Source organism: Oncorhynchus masou, chromosome 3, assembly GCF_036934945.1.
Source record: "Oncorhynchus masou masou isolate Uvic2021 chromosome 3, UVic_Omas_1.1, whole genome shotgun sequence".
In the NCBI taxonomy this organism is placed as follows: Eukaryota; Metazoa; Chordata; class Actinopteri; order Salmoniformes; family Salmonidae; genus Oncorhynchus; species Oncorhynchus masou.
The window spans coordinates 14,599,303-14,619,101 of NC_088214.1; the positions used below are offsets into that span (position 1 = coordinate 14,599,303).

Here is a 19,799-nt window from a genome sequence, read left to right on the forward strand (position 1 = left end):
GACCTCTACTGAGTGTCTTTGTGCAGCAGCTCCATTGAGAGAGAGAAGGTGTGGGAGGACAGGTCACACACCCCTCTCTTTGTACCTCCTCTGTGCTTTTAGAGCCTGCACAGGATGGAGTCTGCCTTTTTAAACAGTGTGTATAATGGCTGTGGTGTGTGCTTGACTCAGTGGCCTCCCTGTATGGTCGATGTGAGGCCTTGATCTTTATGGCACAGTGGTGCACTTGTCCCATAACAGCAAAGTTGCTGGGTCAAGAGCCCACTCTGACATGTTATGGTAATAGTATCACAGTTCTTGTTATTTAGATATCATAGCCTTCGGCTATTGAGATCCACAACCATCACCCCAGATCTCACTGCAGATTGATGTGCGTCAGGTAGGGAGATGAGCAAACGACAGGGGTCACTATCTCCCTCTAGTTTCTCCTCCATCCTATTCAGCAAGAAACAAGAGGTATAAGTCTTACTATTTGATGTGTTCAATAACGAATATCAATCGCCAACAGTACACAAATACATCTATATTAAACTATTTTGTAGTTGGTTATGAATGGTTGGCTACTTTTGTTTAAGCTCTATGCCATTTCTATGCAACATTTGTCCAATTCAGTCCCAAACAAATAACATTATTTGTCACATAATTAATCATTTTCCTGATAAACTCGGCTGTTATCGAAACGATCCGGCATATTGGCTCATCATGAATAATTGACGCAACTGAAGTCATGACCGCTTTCTCAGGTAGGCAGTCGTCATGATGTTGTCACACTATTGTGGCTTGTTAGAAACATCGGTAAAACAGTAAAGATATTGAAACATTACAACATAGTCTACACAAACATAACATACAATTCAGAAGTTACAAAAACATACATAAAAAGGGCCTGCTGTGCCAGCAAGAGAGCACAGAAGATAAAGAGACCTACAACATGCGTCAGAGGCGCGTGAGACCGCCCTATGCCACCAGCGTTCGCCTCGCGCGGAGTAGGCTGTAATTCCCCACACTCATTGCATTCTCCCACTGGGACGAAGCAACTATAGTCCGTGCGCGGAGCTAAACTGAGACTCTTCCTTACCTGGCGCAAATGGCTGCGAGTTTCTGCAGAACGACTTGTGCGTTTATGGATGTTTGCAGTTGTTTCAACCGCTCAGTATACCCGCGACGAAGGTAGGTGGAGTGTTTTTGAGTATTTTTGGGATTTAGGAGGGTAACGTTACGGTTATCCGCAGTATTTGGTTAGGCTACTCACCGTGTCTTCATTGAGGGTCAGATTTCGGTCCCTTTTCGACTTACTGGAAATTGATAGATCTTATTATTTAGTATAATAACATTTTAAAATGTTTACACATTTGGAGTAGTTTGCATCGATTGGTTCAGCAAGTCCCCAACCTGCGTTCTGTAGGATCCGCTCGGATAGATATTCAATGAGGAATGTCCCTTTTCTGTCCAACCTGCTGCTGACTGGATAGCGCAGTTTTCCTCTTTCATTTTACTTTTATCCAACAATTGTATAACAAACCTACAATTATCATAATCTCATCAAGGGTGTAGCCTTACCACTATTTTTCTTTATCAGGTTCAGTCTTTTACACTTTTGTTTTTGCTCAATTTCAATTTCATGCAGGCCGTAGCTTTTTCAGACTGGAGTAATTTGAACAGAGGCACAAATGGAACGTCAGACAGACAGTACGGTTTTCATCACCGTTTTGTGACCGGGGCCTACCCTACTGCCTATGTTTTACGTGTTTTTCTATCCTAACCCAGGGTTGTGAGTTACTAGCTACAAGATATGTTCAACGTGTATCCCAAAATCTACATTCGTTCCAGTAAATTTAAGATAGTCATTTTATGCATTTTGAGTTATGCTCTTATGATTATCTTATTGCAATTTCTGCTTCTGTGAAAATGTATAGGCTCTTATTGAGCCCAAGAGTATGAAAATTGACTAATTTCCATGTATTGAGACGGAATAGGAAATCACTTTCCTTATCTCTGTAACTGTGTGTTTCAGTGACATTACTGGACACAAGGACAGTTCCTGGGGAGCTGAAATGGGCAGCCAATCCCACAGAAGGAGGGGTGAGTGAGGACTTACCAAAAATCAAATCCAACTTTATTTTCCACATGCACCAAATACAACAAGTGTAGACTTTACCGTGAAATGCTTACTTACAGGCACTTAACCAACAGTGCAGTTCAAGAAGAAGAAAGTATTTGCAAGTAGGCTAAAATAAAAAGTAATAATATAGAGTAGCACAATAAGAATAACAATAAGAGAGGCTAAAGGTAGTTGAGGTAATCTGTAAATGGTGGGGGCAAAGTGACTATGCAAAGGTAACAAACAAACAGCAAGTAGCAGCAGTGTACGAGGGGGTGTCAATGTAAATTGTCCAGTGGCGATTTTTATGAATTATAAGCTGTCTAATGGCTTGGGGTAGAAACTGTTGAGAAGCATTTTGGTCGAGACTTGGCGCTCCGGTACCACTTGCCGTGCGATAGCAGAGAAAACAGTCTATAGCTTGGGTGACAGGAGTCTGACAATTTTAAGGGCTTTCCTCTGACACCGCCTATTATATAGGTCCTCGTTCGCACTCCCCTCTGTAGCGCCCTTACGGTCAGATGCAGAGCAGTTGCCATACCAGGAGGTGATGCAACCGGTCAGGATGCTCTCGATGGTGCAGCTATAGAACCTTTTGAGGATCTGGGGACCCATGCCAGATCTTTTCAGTCTCCTGAGGGGGAAAAGGTTTTGTCGTGCCCTCTTCACGACTGTCTTGGTATGTTTGGACCATATCACCAAGGATATTGAAACTCTCGACCCGCTCCACTACAGCCCCGTCAATGTTAATGGGGGCCTGTTCTGCCCACCTTTTCCTGTAGTCCACGATCAGCTCCTTTGTCAACTCCTTTGAGGTTGTTGTCCTAGCACTACACTGCCAGTTCTCTGATCTCCTCCCTATAGGCTGTCTCATCGGTGATCAGGCCTACCACTGTTGTGTCATCAGCAAACTTAATGATGGTGTTGGAGTCGTGTTTGGCCATGCAGTTGTAGGTGAACAGGGAATATAGGAGGGGACTAAGTACACACCCAGTATTAAGGATCAGCATGGCAGACATGTTGTTGCCTACTCTTACCACCTGGGCACGGCCCATCAGGAAGTCCAGGATCCAGTTGCAGAGGGAGGTTTCTAGTCCCAGAGTCCTTAGCTTAGTGATGAGCTTTGTGGGCACTATGGTGTTGAACGCTGAGCTGAAGTCAATTAACCGCATTCTCACATAGGTGTTCCTTTTGTCCAGGTGAGAAAGGGCAATGTGGAGTGCGATTGATATTGCGTCATCTGTGGATCTGTTGTGGCTGTATGCGAACTGGAGTGGGTCTAGGGTGTCCGGGAGGATGCTGTTGATGTGAGCCATGACCAGCCTTTCAAAGCACTTCTTGGCTACCGACGTGAGGGCCACGGGATGGTAATCATTTAGGCAGATAACCTTCGCTACCTTGGGCACAGGGTGTATGGTGGTCTGCTTGAAACATGTAGGTATTACAGACTAGGTCAGGGAGAGGTTGAAAATGTCAGTGAAGACACTTGACAGTTGGTCCTCGCATGCTTTGAGTACACATCCTGGTAATCCGTCTGGCCCAGCGGCTTTGTGAATGTTGACCTGTTTAAAGGTTTTGTTCACATCGGCTACCGAGAGCAATATTACACAGTCATCCAGAACAGCTGGTGCTTTCGTGCATGCTTCAATGTTGCTTGCCTCGCAGCGAGCATCAAAGGCATTTAGCTCGTCTGGTAGGCTCGCGTCACTGGACAGCACGTGTCTGGGTTTCCCTTGTAGTCCGTAATAGTTTTCAAGCCCTGCCACATCCGACAAGTGTCAGAGCCAGTGTAGTAAGATTCAATCTTAATCCTGTATTGACGCTTTGCTTGTTTGATGGTTCGTCTGAGGATATAGCGGGATTTCTGGTAAGCGTCCGGAATAGTCTCCCACTCCTTGAAAGCAGCAGCTCTAGCCTTTAGCTCAATGCGGCTGTTGCCTGTAATCTAACAACGACTACTTTAGTGACAATGTGAAGATGGACTGCATTCTACTGCACCCTCCAACTCTCTCTCTCTTACTCTCTCTAACACTCTCTTTCTCTATTTCTCTCTCACTCTCCCTTTACAACTTCTTTGTTGGTTTAAGTTATTGGTGAACTGAATTTCTCTCCAGACTCCTTTCCAGTCTCCCCTGGTTCATTTTATTTTACTGAACTGCTTGATTGACAAGGTCCTGGTCCCCATGCACTGAGCCCTTTGATTGCCAGAACCCCCCCCCACAGACACACACTCACACTCCCGTCTTCTCATCACTGTCGGGGCCAGTTTACAGCTTTATGACCAGATCCCATTGAACACCTCTATACACTCTCTGGCTTGCTACATCTAAAGCTCTCACCAGCAGGGTGAAGACATATTATTATTACATGGTAATAAGATGCCAATTACACATAGTTAGAAGAGTTCACCATACAGCTCCATACAACGTCCTTGATAAACTATCCAAGATAAAAGCGTGGAAGGTTTTGTAGTCACTGAAGCTGATTAATGATTCTAAATTATGTTGGGGCCTCCCGAGTGGCGCAGTGGTCTAAGGCACTGCATCACAGTTGCTAGCTTTGCCACTGGAGATCCTGGTTTGAGTCCAGGCTCTGTCGCAGCCGGCCGAAACCAGGAGACCCATGGGACGGTGCATAATTGGCCCAGCGTCGTCTGGGTTAAGGGAGGATTTGGTTGGCAGGGATGTCCTTGTCCCATCGCTCTCTAGTGACTACTTTGGTGGGCCGGGCACAATGCACGCTGACATGGTCACCAGTTGTAAGGTGTTTCCTCCGTCACATTGGTGTGGCTGGCGTCCGGGTTAAGTGAGCAGTGTGTCAAGAAGCAGCGCGGCTTGGCTGGGTTGTGTTTCAGAGGACGCATGGCTCTCGACCTTCGACTCTCCCAAGTCCGTACGGGAGTTGCAGCGATGAGACAAAACTGTAACTACCAATTGGGTACCATGAAATTGGGGAGAAAAAGGGGTCTAATAATCGGAATGTTTGTATGTGTGTTGCCAGTGGGAGGAGGTGAGCATCATGGATGAGAAGAACATCCCCATCCAGAACGTACCAGGTGTGTAACGTGATGGAACCCAGCCAGAGCAACTGGCTTAGAACTGACTGGATCCCTCGGTCTGGTGCGCAGCGCATCTATGTCGAGATCAAGTTCACCCTCCGGGACTGTAACAGCCTGCCTGGAGTCACTGGCACCTGCAAAGAGACCTTTAACCTCTACTACTATGAGTCTAACAATGACAGAGAGCACTACATCAGAGAGAGCAACTTCCTCAAGATCGACACAGTGGCAGCCGACGAGAGCTTCACTCAGGTTAGGACTCTTGCTTCATTATTACTCTCTCTGTCAAAGTTTCAGATCTGACGGTATGTTGATTTGATGTTGTTTTTTCAGTGTAAAAATTACTATGAGGTAACATTGTGTTGCAATGGCTATTGATAATTATTAATGATATTATTATTATGATCAGGTGGACATCGGGGATCGCATCATGAAGCTAAACACGGAGGTGCGTAATGTGAAGGTCACAACCCGGAAGGGTTTCTACCTGGCGTTCCAGGATGTTGGCGCCTGCATCGCTCTGATCTCAGTTCGCGTTTTCTACAAGACCTGCCCCTCAGCATCCGTAACCTGGCAACCTTCCCAGATACTAACACTGGAGCTGACACTTCCTCGTTAGTGGAGGTCAAGGGGTCGTGTGTGAACCAATCAGAGGAAAGGGAGGAGCCTAAGATGTATTGTGGCGCAGATGGAGAATGGCTGGTTCCCATTGGTGGGTGTGTCTGTATCCCGGGATACGAGGAGAAAGGTGGAGCCTGTCAGGGTAAGGCATTTGATTTACATATATTTCAATTTAATTACCACATTTTATTTGAAATTATATCGAACTCTGGGTGTATGCACTTAGTCGACTGAGCTAAAGTTAAGTCATCGGCTCTGAGCTCTGGAAGAGACATGGAAATAGGAGAGACTGTCGGGAACAGATGTTCAGATGTTCTGTTTTATAGCACGCCATTTCTCTCTCTATTAAACACACGGAAACACACACAGACACACAGCAGTTGAGGCTCAATGCTTCAGTAGGGAGTGATATACAGCTGTGTGACTATTCTGACAACCTTATTTATGATGACCATAGCCGCAGCCTGCGGACCCAGCGGAGAATGTGTGTGTGATAGTAGAGAAAGGGGTACCTATCAAATTGTTCTGTATATGACAGACACCAGCTTCTCTCTCCCACTCTCTTCCTCTCTGTCCCTCTCTCTCTATTCATACCTCTCTCTTTCTCCATAGTAGAGTTAATGACATCTGAAAGCTGTTTTCTTTAACAAGATTGAACTAAACCCTTGACTTTGGTCAGCTTTGATCTGAAGTGAAGGACCGGCTATTTTTAACAGTATATCCTTTCCCCCGCTCTATTAAATCAAGACAGCCCCCTCAGGACTGGACTACTCTAGTGGTGCCAAAGTACTCTGACTTAATGACCTACTGGACTGAATATTACATCTTAGCATTTCCATCATGTCACTTAGGGCAGTGGTTCCCAACCAGAGCTACTAGGACCCCTGGGGGTACTTGGCCTATCCACAGGGGGTCGTTTAAAAATATATATATACAGTATATATATATATATATTACCTTTATTTAACTGGGCAGGTCAGTTATGAAAAAATTCTTATTTTCAATGACGGCCTAGGAACAGTGGGTTAACTGCCTGTTCAGGGGCAGAACGACAGATTTGTACCTTGTCAGCTCAGGGATTCTACCTTGCAACCTTTCGGTTACTAGCTCAACGCTCTAACCACTAGGCTACCTGCCGCCCCACTTGAGAAAAATCATGAGACTATAGGCCGACAGGTAAAATGCACATGAGGGGGTACTTCAGGGGTACTCCAGGCAGAGCTAAATTTAGTTGTTGGTACAGTAACCAAAAAAGGTTAGGAACCACTGAATTAGTGGACTAGTGACCAACAAGGACATAGAGAAACAGGGAAAGAATGAGGCAGTGAATGAGAAGAATACTTTATAGCTCTATAGAGAGCTATGAAGAAAGAGTCCCCCCTCCCCCATGGGAGAAATCAAAAGGTGGCCCTCTCTCACAGCCTCGCCTGCCATTGGACGGATACAAGGTGGATAGTGGGAAGGGGAGGCATTAATCTTCAATGTGGGCTCGCTAAAGGCTTGTGGAGGGTTGGAGGGAGGTGGAGGGGTGGAGAGAGAGGGAGGGAGGAGGAAGGGATTAGTTTGTGAATGAGGGAGGAGTTCTATGAGGAGGCCATTGGTGGATTAAGTCATTAATGACAGCCCAGCCTCCCAATTGTTGCTGTGTCGCAGTGTTAGAGGGGGGTGCACGAGGGTGAACATGGAAGAGGTTCAGGGTTACCCCCTCCCTAATCTTTATCCCCCACCTGTGTACCTCACCTGCAACCCCTCTAATGCTCCGACACAGCAACAATTGGGAGGCTGGGCTGTCAGTGACGCCTTATGCCACCGATGGCCTCCTAATATAACTCCTTCCCCATACTAATCTCCCCCCCACCATTCCCCATTAAGAGCAGGGTCATGTCTGTTCTACCCAAAATTGCTACATTACTGCAAAAATGGAAGTAGGGAACTAGTCTGTCGGAATTAAAAACTATAATTGTGATGAATCAAAAAGGATATCAGTTTCATTTAAGGACCCAAAAATGGACAGCTGTGCCATATAGATGGCAAAATAGTTGAGATTTTCGACGTACCGATACCATGGTTTATGTATGAACTGATACTCAAAACTATGCCGGATTCAAAACGTAGAACTTTTCAATGTAAATTATTATATAAAATTCTTGCAACCAATAGAATGTTATATATATGGGGGATACAGCCTATTCATCTCTGCAGATTTTGCTGCGAAGAGACAGAATCATTAGATAATTTGTTTTGGTACTGTCCATACAACAAGATAACTAATGTAAAACATACTGTGTCCGTAAAACGTATATACTGTATGTACTACCATTCAAAAGTTTGGGGTCACTTAGAAATCTCCTTGTTTTTTAAATGAAAGCACTTTTGTCCACTAAAATAACATCAAATTGATCAGAAATACACTGTGGATATTGTTAATGTTGTAAATACTATTGTAGTTGGAAATGGCTGATTTTTTAACGGAATATCTACGTAGGCGTACAGAGGCCCATTATCAGCAACTATCACTCCTGTGTTCCAATGGCACGTTGTGTTAGCTAATCCAAGTTGATCATTTTAAAAGGCTAATTGAACATTAGAAAACCATTTTGCAATTATGTTAGCACAGCTGAAAATTGTTGTTCTGATTAAAGAAGCAGTAAAACTGGCCTTCTTTAGACTTGTTGAGTGTCTGGAGCATCAGCATTTGTGGGTTCGATTACAGGCTCGTAATGGCCAGAAACAAACAACTTTCTTCTGAAACTAGTCAGACTATTTTTGTTCTGAGAAATTAAGGCTATACCATGCGAGAAACTGCCAAGAAACTGAAGATCTCGTACAACGCTGTGTACTACACCCTTCACAGAACAGCGCAAACTGGCTCTAACCAGAATAGAAAGAGTGGGAGGCCCCGGTGCACAACTGAGCAAGAGGGAAAGTACATTAGAGTGTCTAGTTTGAGAAACAGATACCTCACAAGTCCTCAACTGGCAGCTTCATTGAATAGTACCCCCAAAACCAGTCTCAACGTCAACAGTGAAGAGGCGTCTCTGGGATGCTGGCCTTCTAGACAGAGTTCCACTGTCCAGTGTCTGTGTTCTTTTGCCCATCCTAATCTTTTCTTTTTATTGGCCAGTCCGAGATATGGCTTGTTCTTTGCAACTCTGCCTAGAAGGCCAGCGTCCCGGAGTCGCCTCTTCACCGTTGACATATATTTGTATTTATTTTTTATTTTTATTTAACCTTTATTGAACTAGGCAAGTCAGTTAAGAACAAATTCTTATTTACAATTACAGCCTGCCAAAAGGCCTCCTGTGGGGACGGGAGCCTGGGATTTAAAAAACAACAACAATATAAATATAGGACAAAACACACATCACAACAAGAGACACAACACTTCATAAAGAGATACCTAAGACAACATAACAAGGCAGCAAAACATTACAAAACAGCATGGTAGCAACACAACATGCCAACAACATGTCCACAGCACAAAGGTCAAGAAGGTAGAGACAACAATACATCATACAAAGCAGCCACAACTGTCAATAAGAGTGTCCATGATTGAGTCTTTGAGTGATTGAGATAAAACTGTCCAGTTTTTGAGTGTTTGTTGCAGCTCGTTCCAGTCGGTAGCTGCAGCGAACTGAAAAGCGGAGCGGCCAAGGGATGTGTGTGCTTTGGGGACCTTTAACAGAATGTGACTGGTAGAACGAGTGTTGTATGTGGAGAATTATGGGCTGCAGTAGATATCTCAGATAGGGGGGAGTGAGGCCTAAGAGGGTTTTATAAATGAGCATCAACCAGTGGGCCTTGCGACGGGTATCAGAGATGACCAGTTTATAGAGGGTATAGAATGCAGTGATGTGTCCTATAAGGAGCATTGGTGGCAAATCTGATGGCCGAATGGTTAAGAACATCTAGCCGCTCAAGAGCACCCTTACCTGCCGACCTATAAATGATGTCTCCGTAATCTTGCATGGGTATGATGGTCATCTGAATCAGTTAGCTTGGCAGCTGGGATAAAAGAGGAGTGATTACGATAGAGGAAACCAAGTCTAGATTTAACTTTAGCCTGCAGTTTTGATATGTGCTGAGAGAAGGACAGTGTACCTCTAGCCATACTTGTAAATACTTGTATGAGGTGACAACCCTCAGAGGTAGTAATCACACTGGTGGGGAGAGGGGCATTCTTCTTCATTCTTACTACCACATGACCTTTGTTTTGGAGGTGTTCAGAACAAGGATAAGGGTAGAGAAAGCTTGTTGTACACTGTGTGTGTGTGTGTGTGTGTGTGTGTGTGTGTGTGTGTGTGTGTGTGTGTGTGTGTGTGTGTGTGTGTGTGTGTGTGTGTGTGTGTGTGTGTGTGTGTGTGTGTGTGTGTGTGTGTGTGTGTGTGTGTAATTTGCCCCCAAAATATATGGGGAATTGGAGTAATGCAGACAACTACATTGACGCTATAGTCTATCTGCCATATTAAAGCTGATCTACCCCCTGATAAAAAAATGATATACAGTTGTTTTTAAAATACATTTAAAAAAGAGCAGGGTCATGCACGAGGTTGATGAAGACATCAAAAGAGAGGAAGCGAGGGAGAGACTGAGGAGGAGCATAGAGACAACAGAGGCGGTTTAAATGGGAATGGGACAGCCACACTCAGGAATAAAAGAGGATCTCTGCATTTTGTTCGTTTTATTTGAGTTTTGTCGCCTACTTTTTAGAGGGACTTTGTTCCGCTGTGGCTGCACATCTGCTGCTGATAATCTGTGTTGTTATGTGGGTTACATCTCTGTGTGTATGTGGGTGGTATTTGTGCGTGTTCAGTATGTGGATGGTATCTGTGTGTGTGTATGTATGTGAGTGGTAAGAATCCAAGATGGCTCAGCAGTAAGACGTGTTTGTTTTCATCCCATGTAAATATAGTCTTTTTCAGAGTTTTTTGTATACATTTCAATCTCTTTTTTTCCATTTTCAAAATAAATATACATTCTTGCAACCTGCCTCACCCAATGCGGTACGGATCAGCTATTTTTTGAGACCTTATAACTGGAACCTCCATCAGAGGCTAGCCAGCTAATTAGCTACGAGCTATTTAGTCATTGTTAGCCTCTGCTAGCTGTCTTACCTTTAGCTCGGACTCCTGCCGCTTTAGCCTGGATAGCCCGGATAATACCTGCCAGTCTGCACAGCGCGATACCGGCCCTGATTATATGGGGACTGCTTTTTCCACTACATCACCGGATTCCTGCCGCAAGCTCTGGACCATTACACCAGATCTTTGCAGCTAGCTAGTTACTACTGAGGAGCTATTGTGGCTAACGCCCTTGTCCAGAATCATGCACCAATTAGCCCCGAGCTAGGCTCATCCCACGGCTAGCAAACGAAGTACACCAACTACAACACTTCTCTTGCTAATTGGCCTGGACCCTTTGTCGGCACGGAGCCCCGCCAATCCATCACGACTGGTCTGCTGACGTAACTAGGCCGATGTGCTCTCAACTGGCCTCTGCGTCGTGGATGTTTGGTGATGATCCATCTGCTAGCCCCGGCCTGCTAGCTCCCTGAATGCCGTGTCTCCCGCTCGCTCAACGTAGTAATCGACTACCGAACTGTTCCCTGTTTCATCTAGTGCTGCTCATTGGACCCTATGATCACTCGGCTACACAGCCGATGCCTGCGGGACTGTCTATTAACACAAACCGGAACCCCCAACAGAAGCTAGCCAGCTAACTAGCTACTAGCTAGTAGTCAGTTAGCCACTGCTAGCGGTTATCAGCTAACCTTAGCCCGGTCAACTCCTGCCAGTCTGCACAGCGCGATTCAACCCAGAGCATACCGGACTGCATTTCCTCCACCAAATCTCCATATCTCCGGAGCGTCCTACCGCAAGCTCTGAACCTTTCACCTGGATCAGCACAGCTAGCTAGCTGCTATCCAAGTGCCTACTCCTGGCTAACGTCTCTGTCCCGAAGCAAGCACCAGTTAGCCGGAAACTAGCCTCGTGCAAGGCCTATCTCTTGGCTAGCTGAAGAGGTCCATCAGTCACTTCTTGGGCTACCTATTTTGCTAAGTGACCTGGACCCCTTTTACTGCCGACACAGAGCACAGCCGATCCATCACGACTGGTTAACTGAGGTAATCCGCCCGAGGAGGTTTCAACAGGCTCCTCCGTCGCGACGTCCCCTGAAGGCCCATCCGCTAGCCTGCTATCCGCGGCCCGCTAGCTGTCTTGAGCATAGCGGACTGTTAGCTGAATAGGGCCATCAGCCAACTTCTTGGGCTACAATACCTATTTTTCTAAGTGGCCTGGACTCATTTTACTGCCTACATGGAACCCTGCCAATCCATCACGACTGGTCTGCCAACGTAATCATCCGAGGGCTACAACAGACTCTTCCGTCGCAACGTCTCCCTCCAGGCCCTTCTGCTAGCCTGCTAGCCCCGGCCCACTAGCTGTCTGAATCTCTGTGTCTTTTCACCTAGCTACTCACTGGTCCCTATGATCACTCGGCTACGCATGTCTCTACCTAATGTCAGTATGCCTTGTCCATTGCTGTTTTGGTTAGTGATTATTATCTTATTTCACTGTAGAGCCTCCAGCCCTGCTCAATATGCCTTAGCTAGCCCTTCTGTTCCACCTCCCACATGCGTAGTGACCTCACCTGGTTTAAATGGTGTCTCTAGAGACAAAACCTCTCATCGTAACTCAATGCCTAGGTTTACCTCCACTTTATTCACATCCAACCATACCCTTGTCTGTACATTATGCCGTTAATCTATTCTTCCGCTCCCAGAAACCTGCTCCTTTCACTCTCTGTTCTGACGCACTAAACGACCAGTTCTTATAGCCTTTAGCTGTACCCTTATCCTAATCCTCCTCTGTTCCTCTGGTGATGTAGAGGTTAATCCAGGCCCTGCAGCGCCTAGCTCCACTCCCATTCCCCAGGCGCTCTCATTTGTTGAATGTAACCGTAAAAACCTTAGTTCCATGCATGTTAACATTAGAAGCCTCCTCTCGCTAAGTTTTTTTTATTCACTGCTGCAACACACTCTACCAGCCCAGATGTCCTAGCCGTGTCTGAATCCTGGCTTAGAAAGGCCACCAAAAACTCCTGACATTTCCATCCCTAACTATAACATTTCCCGACAAGATAGAACTGCCAAAGGGGCGGAGTTAGCCTGCAGAGTTCTGTCATACTATCAAGGTCTGTGCCCAAGCACTTGAGCTTTGACTTCTAAAAATCCACCTTTCCAGAAACAAGTCTCTCACCGCTCCCGCTTGTTATAGACCACCTTCAGCCACCTGCTGTGCCCTGGACACCATATGTGAATTGATTGCCCCCCATCTATCTTCAGAGCTCGTACTGTTAGGTGACCTAAACATGCTTAACACCCCGGCCATCCTACAATCTAAGCTAGATGCCCTCAATCTCACACAAAGATCAGTGAACCTACCAGGTACAACCCCAAATCCGTAAACACGGGCACCCTCATAGATATCATCCTGACCAACCTGCCCTCTAAATACACCTCTGCTGTCTTCAACCAGGATCTCAGTGATCACTGCCTCATTGCCTGTGTCCGTAATGGGTCTGCGGTCAAACGATCACCCGTCATCACTGTCAAACGCTCCCTAAAACACTTCAGCGAGCAGGCCTTTCTAATTGACCTCTACACAGACGACACTATTCTGTATACTTCTGGACCTTCTTTGGACACTGTGCTAACTAACCTCCAGACGAGCTTCAATGCCATACAACTCTCCTTCCATGGCCTCCAACTGCTCTTAAATGCATGTAAAACCAAATGCATGCTCTTCAACTGATCGCTGCCCGCACCGGCCCGCCTGCCCAGCATCACTACTCTGGACGGTTCTGACTTAGAATATGTGGACAACTACAAATACGTAGGTGTCTGGTTAGGCTGTAATCTCTCCCGCCAGACTCACATTAAGCATCTCCAATCCAAAATTAAATCTAGAATTGACTTCCTATTTCACAACAAAGCATCCTTCACTCATGCTGCCAAAAATACCCTTCGTAAAACTGACTATCGTATCGATCCTTGACTTCGGGACTCATTTACAAAATAGCCTCCAACACTCTACTCAGCAAATTGGATGCAGTCTATCACAGTGCCATCTGTTTTGTCACCAAAGCCCCATATACTACCCACCACTGTGACCTGTTTGCTCTCGTTGGCTAGCCCTCGCTTCATATTCATTGCCAAACCCACTGGCTCCAGGTCATCTATAAGACTTTGCTAGGTAAAGCCCCGCCTTATCTCAGCTCACTGGTCACCATAGCAACACCCACCCGTAGCACGTGCTCCAGCAGGTATATTTCACTGGTCACCCCTAAACCCAATTCCACCTTTGGTCGCCTTTCCTTTCAGTTCTCTGCTGCCAATAACTGGAACGAATTGCAAAAATCACTGAAGCTGGAGACCCATATCTCCGTCACTAACTTTAAGCATCAGCTGTCAGAGCAGCTCACAGATCATTGCACCTGTACATAGCCCATTTGTAAATAGCCCATCCAACCATCCCCATATTGTCTTTTTTTCTTCTTTGCACCCCATTATCTCAACTTGCATATTCATTTTCTGCACATCTATCACTCTAGTGTTAATTGCTAAATTGTAATTGCTTTGCCACTACAGCCTATTTATTGCCTTAATTCTACCTCATTTGCACACACTGTATATAGATTTTTTTCTATTGTGTTAATGACTGAACATTTGTTTATTCCATGTGTAACTGTGTTTGTGTCGCACTGCTTTGCTTTATCTTGGCCAGGTCGCAGTTGTAAATGAGAACTTGTTCTCAACTGGCCGACCTGGTTAAATAAAGGTGAAATAAAAATAGAAAAAAAAAATATCTGTGCATATGTGTGGGTGGTATCTGTGTGTGTGTGGTATACATTTGTAGTCAGAAGTTTACATACACCTTAGCCAAATACATTTAAACTCAGTTATTCACAATTCCTGACATTTAATCGCAATAAAGATTCCCTGTTTTAGGTCAGTTAGGATCACCACTTTATTTTAAGACTGTGAAATGTCAGAATAATAGTAGAGAGTGATTTATTTGAGCTTTTATTTCTTTCATCACATTCCCAGTGGGTCAGAAGTTTACATACACTCAATTAGTATTTGGTAGCATTGCCTTTAAATTCTTTAACTTGGGTCAAATGTTTCAGGTAGCCTTCCACAAGCTTCCCACAATTAGTTGGGTGAATTTTGTCTCATTCCTCCTGACAGAGCTGGTGTAACTGAGTCAGGAATGTAGTCCTCCTTGCTCGCACATGCTTTTTCAGTTCTGCCCAAGAATGTTCTTTGGGATTGAGGTCAGGGCTTTGTGATGGCCACTCAATACCTTGACTTTGTTGTCCTTAAGCCATTTTGCCACAACTTTGTAAGTATGCTTGGGGGTCATTGTCCATTTGGAAGACCCATTTGCGACCAAGCTTTAACTTCCTGACTGTCTTGAGATGTTGCTTCAATATATCCACATAATTCTCCGTCCTCATGATGCCATCTATTTTGTGACGTCTCTCCTGCAGCAAAACACCCCCACAGCATGATGCTGCCACCCCTGTGCTTCACGGTTGGGATGGTGTTCTTCGGCTTGCAAGTCTCCCCTTTTTCCTCTAAACTTATTAATGGTCATTATGGCCAAACAGTTCTATTTTTGTTTCATCAGACCAGAGGAAATTTCTCCAAAAAGTACAATCTTTGTCCCCATGTGCAGTTGCAAACTGTTGTCTGGCTTTTTATGGTGGTTTTGGAACAGTGGATTCTTCCTTGCTGAGCGGCCTTTCAGGTTATATCGATATAGGACTCATTTTACTGTGGATGTAGATACTTTTGTACCTGTTTCCTCCAGCATCTTCACAAGGGCATTTGCTGCTGTTCTGGAATTGATTTGCACTTTTTTTTAAAGTATTTTCATCTCTAGGAGACAGAACGCATCTCCTTCTTGAGCGGTATGATGGCTGTGTAGTCCCATGGTGTTTATACTTGCGCACTATTTTTCGTACAGATGAATGTGGTACCTTCAGGCATTTGGAAATTGCTCCCAAGGATGAACCAGACTTGTGGAGGTCTACAAAAACAATTCTGATGTCTTGGCTTTTCCCATGATGTTAAGCAAAGAGGCACTGAGTTTGAAGGTAGGCCTTGAAATACATCCACAGGTACACCTCCAATTGACTCAAATGATGTCAATTAGCCTATCAGAAGCTTCTAAAGCCATGACGTAATTTTCTGGATTTTTTTCCAAACTGTTTAAAGGCACAGTCAACTTAGTGTATGTAAACTTCTGTTCCACTGGAATTGTGACACAGTGAATTATAAGTGAAATAATCTGTCTGTAAACAATTGTTGGAAAAATTACTTGTATCATGCACAAAACTATAGTTTATCAAGAAATTTGTGGAGTGGTTGAAAAACGAGTTTTAAAGACTCCATCCTAAGTGTATGTAAACTTCCAACTTCAACTGTATGTGTGTATGTGGAAGGTGTCTGTGTGGGTGGTGCATGTGTGAGTGGTAATTTTGTGTGTATTTGTGGGTGGTATCTTTGAGTGTATGGGTGGTGTTTGTTTGTGTGTGGGTGGTATCTGAGTGCGTGGGTGGTATCTGTGAGTGTGTGAGTTATGTTTGTGTGTATTTGTGGGTGGTATCTGTGAGTGTGTGGGTGGTATCTGTGAGTGTGTGGGTGGTGTTTGTGTGTATTTGTGGGTGGTATCTGTGAGTGTGTGGGTGGTATCTGTGAGTATGTGGGTGGTGTGTGTGTGGGTGGTATTTGTGAGTGTGTGGGTGGTATCTGTGAGTGTGTGGGTGGTATCTGTGTGTGGGTGGGTGGTATCTGTGAGTGTGTGGGTGGTATCTGTGAGTGTGTGGGTGGTATCTGTGAGTGTGTGGGTGGTGTTTGTGTGTATTTGTGGGTGGTATCTGTGAGTGTGTGGGTGGTATCTGTGAGTATGTGGGTGGTGTTTGTGTGTGTGTGGGTGGTATCTGTGAGTGTGTGGGTGGTATCTGTGTGTGGGTGGGTGGTATCTGTGAGTGTGTGGGTGGTATCTGTGTGTGGGTGGGTGGTATCTGTGAGTGTGTGGGTGGTGTTTGTGTGTGTGTGGGTGGTATCTGTGAGTGTGTGGGTGGTATCTGTGAGTATGTGGGTGGTGTTTGTGTGTGTGTGGGTGGTATCTGTGATCTGTGTGTGTGGGTGGTATCTGTGAGTGTGTGGGTGGTATCTGTGGGTGGGTGGTATCTGTGAGTGTGTGGGTGGTGTTTTTGTGTGTGGGTGGTGTGGTGGTATCTGTGCTGTGTGTGTGGGTGGTATCTGTGAGTGTGTGGGTGGTATCTGTGAGTGTGTGGGTGGTATCTGTGTGTGGGTGGGTGGTATCTGTGAGTGTGTGGGTGGTATTTGTGAGTGTGTGGGTGGTATCTGTGAGTGTGTTGGTGGTATCTGTGAGTGTGTGGGTGGTATCTGTGTGTGGGTGGGTGGTATCTGTGAGTGTGTGGGTGGTATCTGTGAGTGTGTTGGTGGTATCTGTGAGTGTGTGGGTGGTATCTGTGAGTGTGTGGGTGGTATCTGTGAGTGTGTTGGTGGTATCTGTGAGTGTGTGGGTGGTATCTGTGAGTGTGTGGGTGGTGTTTGTGTACAGTGCCTTCAGAAAGTATTTCCAACCCTTGACTTTTTCTTGTGTTAGGGTTAGGGTTAAAAAGTGGGATTAAAATAGATGTGATTGTATTTTTGTTGTTGTCAACTATCTACCCAAAATTCACAATTCTTCCAGCTCTGTGAAGTTTGTTGTTGATCATTGCTAGACTACCATTTTCAGGTCTTGCCATAGATGTTCAAGTAGATTTAAGTCAAAACTGTAACTCGGACACTCAGGAACATTCTCTGTCTTTTTGGTAAGCAACTCCAGTGTAGATTTGCTTTGTGTTTTAGGTTATTGTCATGCTGAAAGGCAAATTCATATCCCAGTGTTTGTTGGAAAGCAGACTGACCCTGGTTTTCCTCTAGGTTTTTGCCTGTGCTTAGCTCTATTCAGTTACTTTTTATATAAAAAAACCTCCTTGGTAATTGCTGATAACAAACATACCCATAACATGACGCAGCCACCATCATGTGTGAAAATATGAAGAGTGGTACTCAGTGACGTGTTGGATTTTCCACAAGCATAACACTTTGTATTCAGGACATGAAGTTAATTTCATTGCAGTTTTACTTCAGTGCCTTATTGCAAGCCGGATGCACGTTTTGGAATATTTCTATTCTGTACAGGCTTCCTTCTTTTCACTCTGTCGTTTAGGTTATTATTGTGGAGCAACTACAATGTTGTTTCGTCTTCAGTTTTATCCTATCATAGCCATTAAACTCTATAACAGTTTTAAAGTCACCATTGGCCTCATGGTGAAATCCCTGAGTGGTTTCCTTCCTTTCCAGCAACTTAGTTAGGAAGGAAGCCTATACCTTTGTGACTGGGTGTATTTATACACCATCCAAAGTGTGTTCAGTGTGTTTTTTCCATCTACCAATAGGTGCCCTTCTTTGCGAGGCATTGGAAAACCTCCCTGGTCTTTGTGTTTGAATCTGTGTTTGAAATTCACTGCTCGACTGAGGATCTTACAGATAATTGTATGTGTGGGATACAGAGATGGGGTAGTCATTCAAAAATCATGTTAAGCGCTATTATTGCACACAGAGTGAGTCCATGCAACTTATTATCTAACTTGTTAAGCACATTTTTACTCCTGTGGAGTCACTGGCCTATACACCAAAATAATGAAAAAGTCAAGGGTGTGAATACTTTCTGAATGCACTGTATGAGAGAGATGTGAATTTGTAAGATGTGTCCAAGTGTGAGAGAGATGTCAGAGAGATATTATGGCTGTAATTCACTCCTATGTACCTTCAGTGCACTCAACTGAGCATTCGGCATTTGGTTGTGTGTATGCTTTTCTAAGTGTGTGTATGCGTGCATTTGTGCATGTGTGGAAGAGAAATGGAGAGTGAGTTGGAGTGGGACAGAGAGAGAGATTGTGGGTGCAGATAGCCGTACTGAGTGTGTAATTGCAGTAGACATCTCATCACATCTGTCATAATTATAAGCAGATGTGGGACTTGTCCAGGTACTCAGCTCTGTTTGTGTGTGTGTGTACATGCTTCTCTCTATGTGGGAGAATCCTGAATACATGATCATCACCTGTCTAGTGAGAGAGGAGAAAGAGAGAGGGATATGGGGATGAGATAGATAGAGTTAGGGGTGGGAGAACGAGAGGAGAGTGAAAAAGCAACATTCACAGTAAAGGTGCCCTTAAATTTCTGTCATCTTTGTAATTTACATATTCTTTTTTTTTTACAGAAATGCAAATCCAGAAAATGCTAATCCAGCTCTTTACATAGTTGTGTGTCTACTTCTGTGTTGGTTTCCCTGTTCTCTCTCTCGCTCTATCTCTTCCAAAGGAATAGAGATATTTCAAATATTATATTATGTCAATATACATTGTTACAAACTGCAGAAATGGTTAAAATACAATAGGGAAAATAAATAAACATAAATATGGGTTTTATTTACAATGGTGTTTGTTCTTCGCTAGTTCCCTTTTTTAGTAGCAACAGGTCATAAATCTCACGGTGGCTTTTATGGTGGCTTTTCTCAATAGCAAGACTATGCTCACTGAGTCTAGTCAAATATAGTCAAAGCATAGTCAAAGCTTTCCTTAATTTTTGGTCAGTCACAGTGGTCAGGTATTCTGCCACTGTGTACTCTCTATGGCCAAATAGCGTTATAGTTTGCTCTGTTTTTCGTTATTTCTTTCCAATGTGTCAAGTAATTATCTTTTTGTTTTCATGATTTGGTTGGGTCTAATTGTGTTGCTCTGTGGGGTCTGTTTGTGAACAGGGGACTCACATATGTGATCGACCGGCTCTATTCGGTCTTATGAAGCAACATTTGTTTTTTACATTGTATAAAAGTAGAGACTCCGAGCTAGAAAATGTTATCATACACTTGTCGT

General features: G+C 44.5%; 1 pseudogene; it reads left to right on the forward strand.

The window, feature by feature from the left end:
- LOC135506751 (ephrin type-A receptor 4-like) overlaps window positions 1-7,577 on the forward strand; it is a 12,426-nt pseudogene extending 4,849 nt beyond the window's left edge.
- Window positions 7,578-19,799: the final 12,222 nt, after the last annotated feature.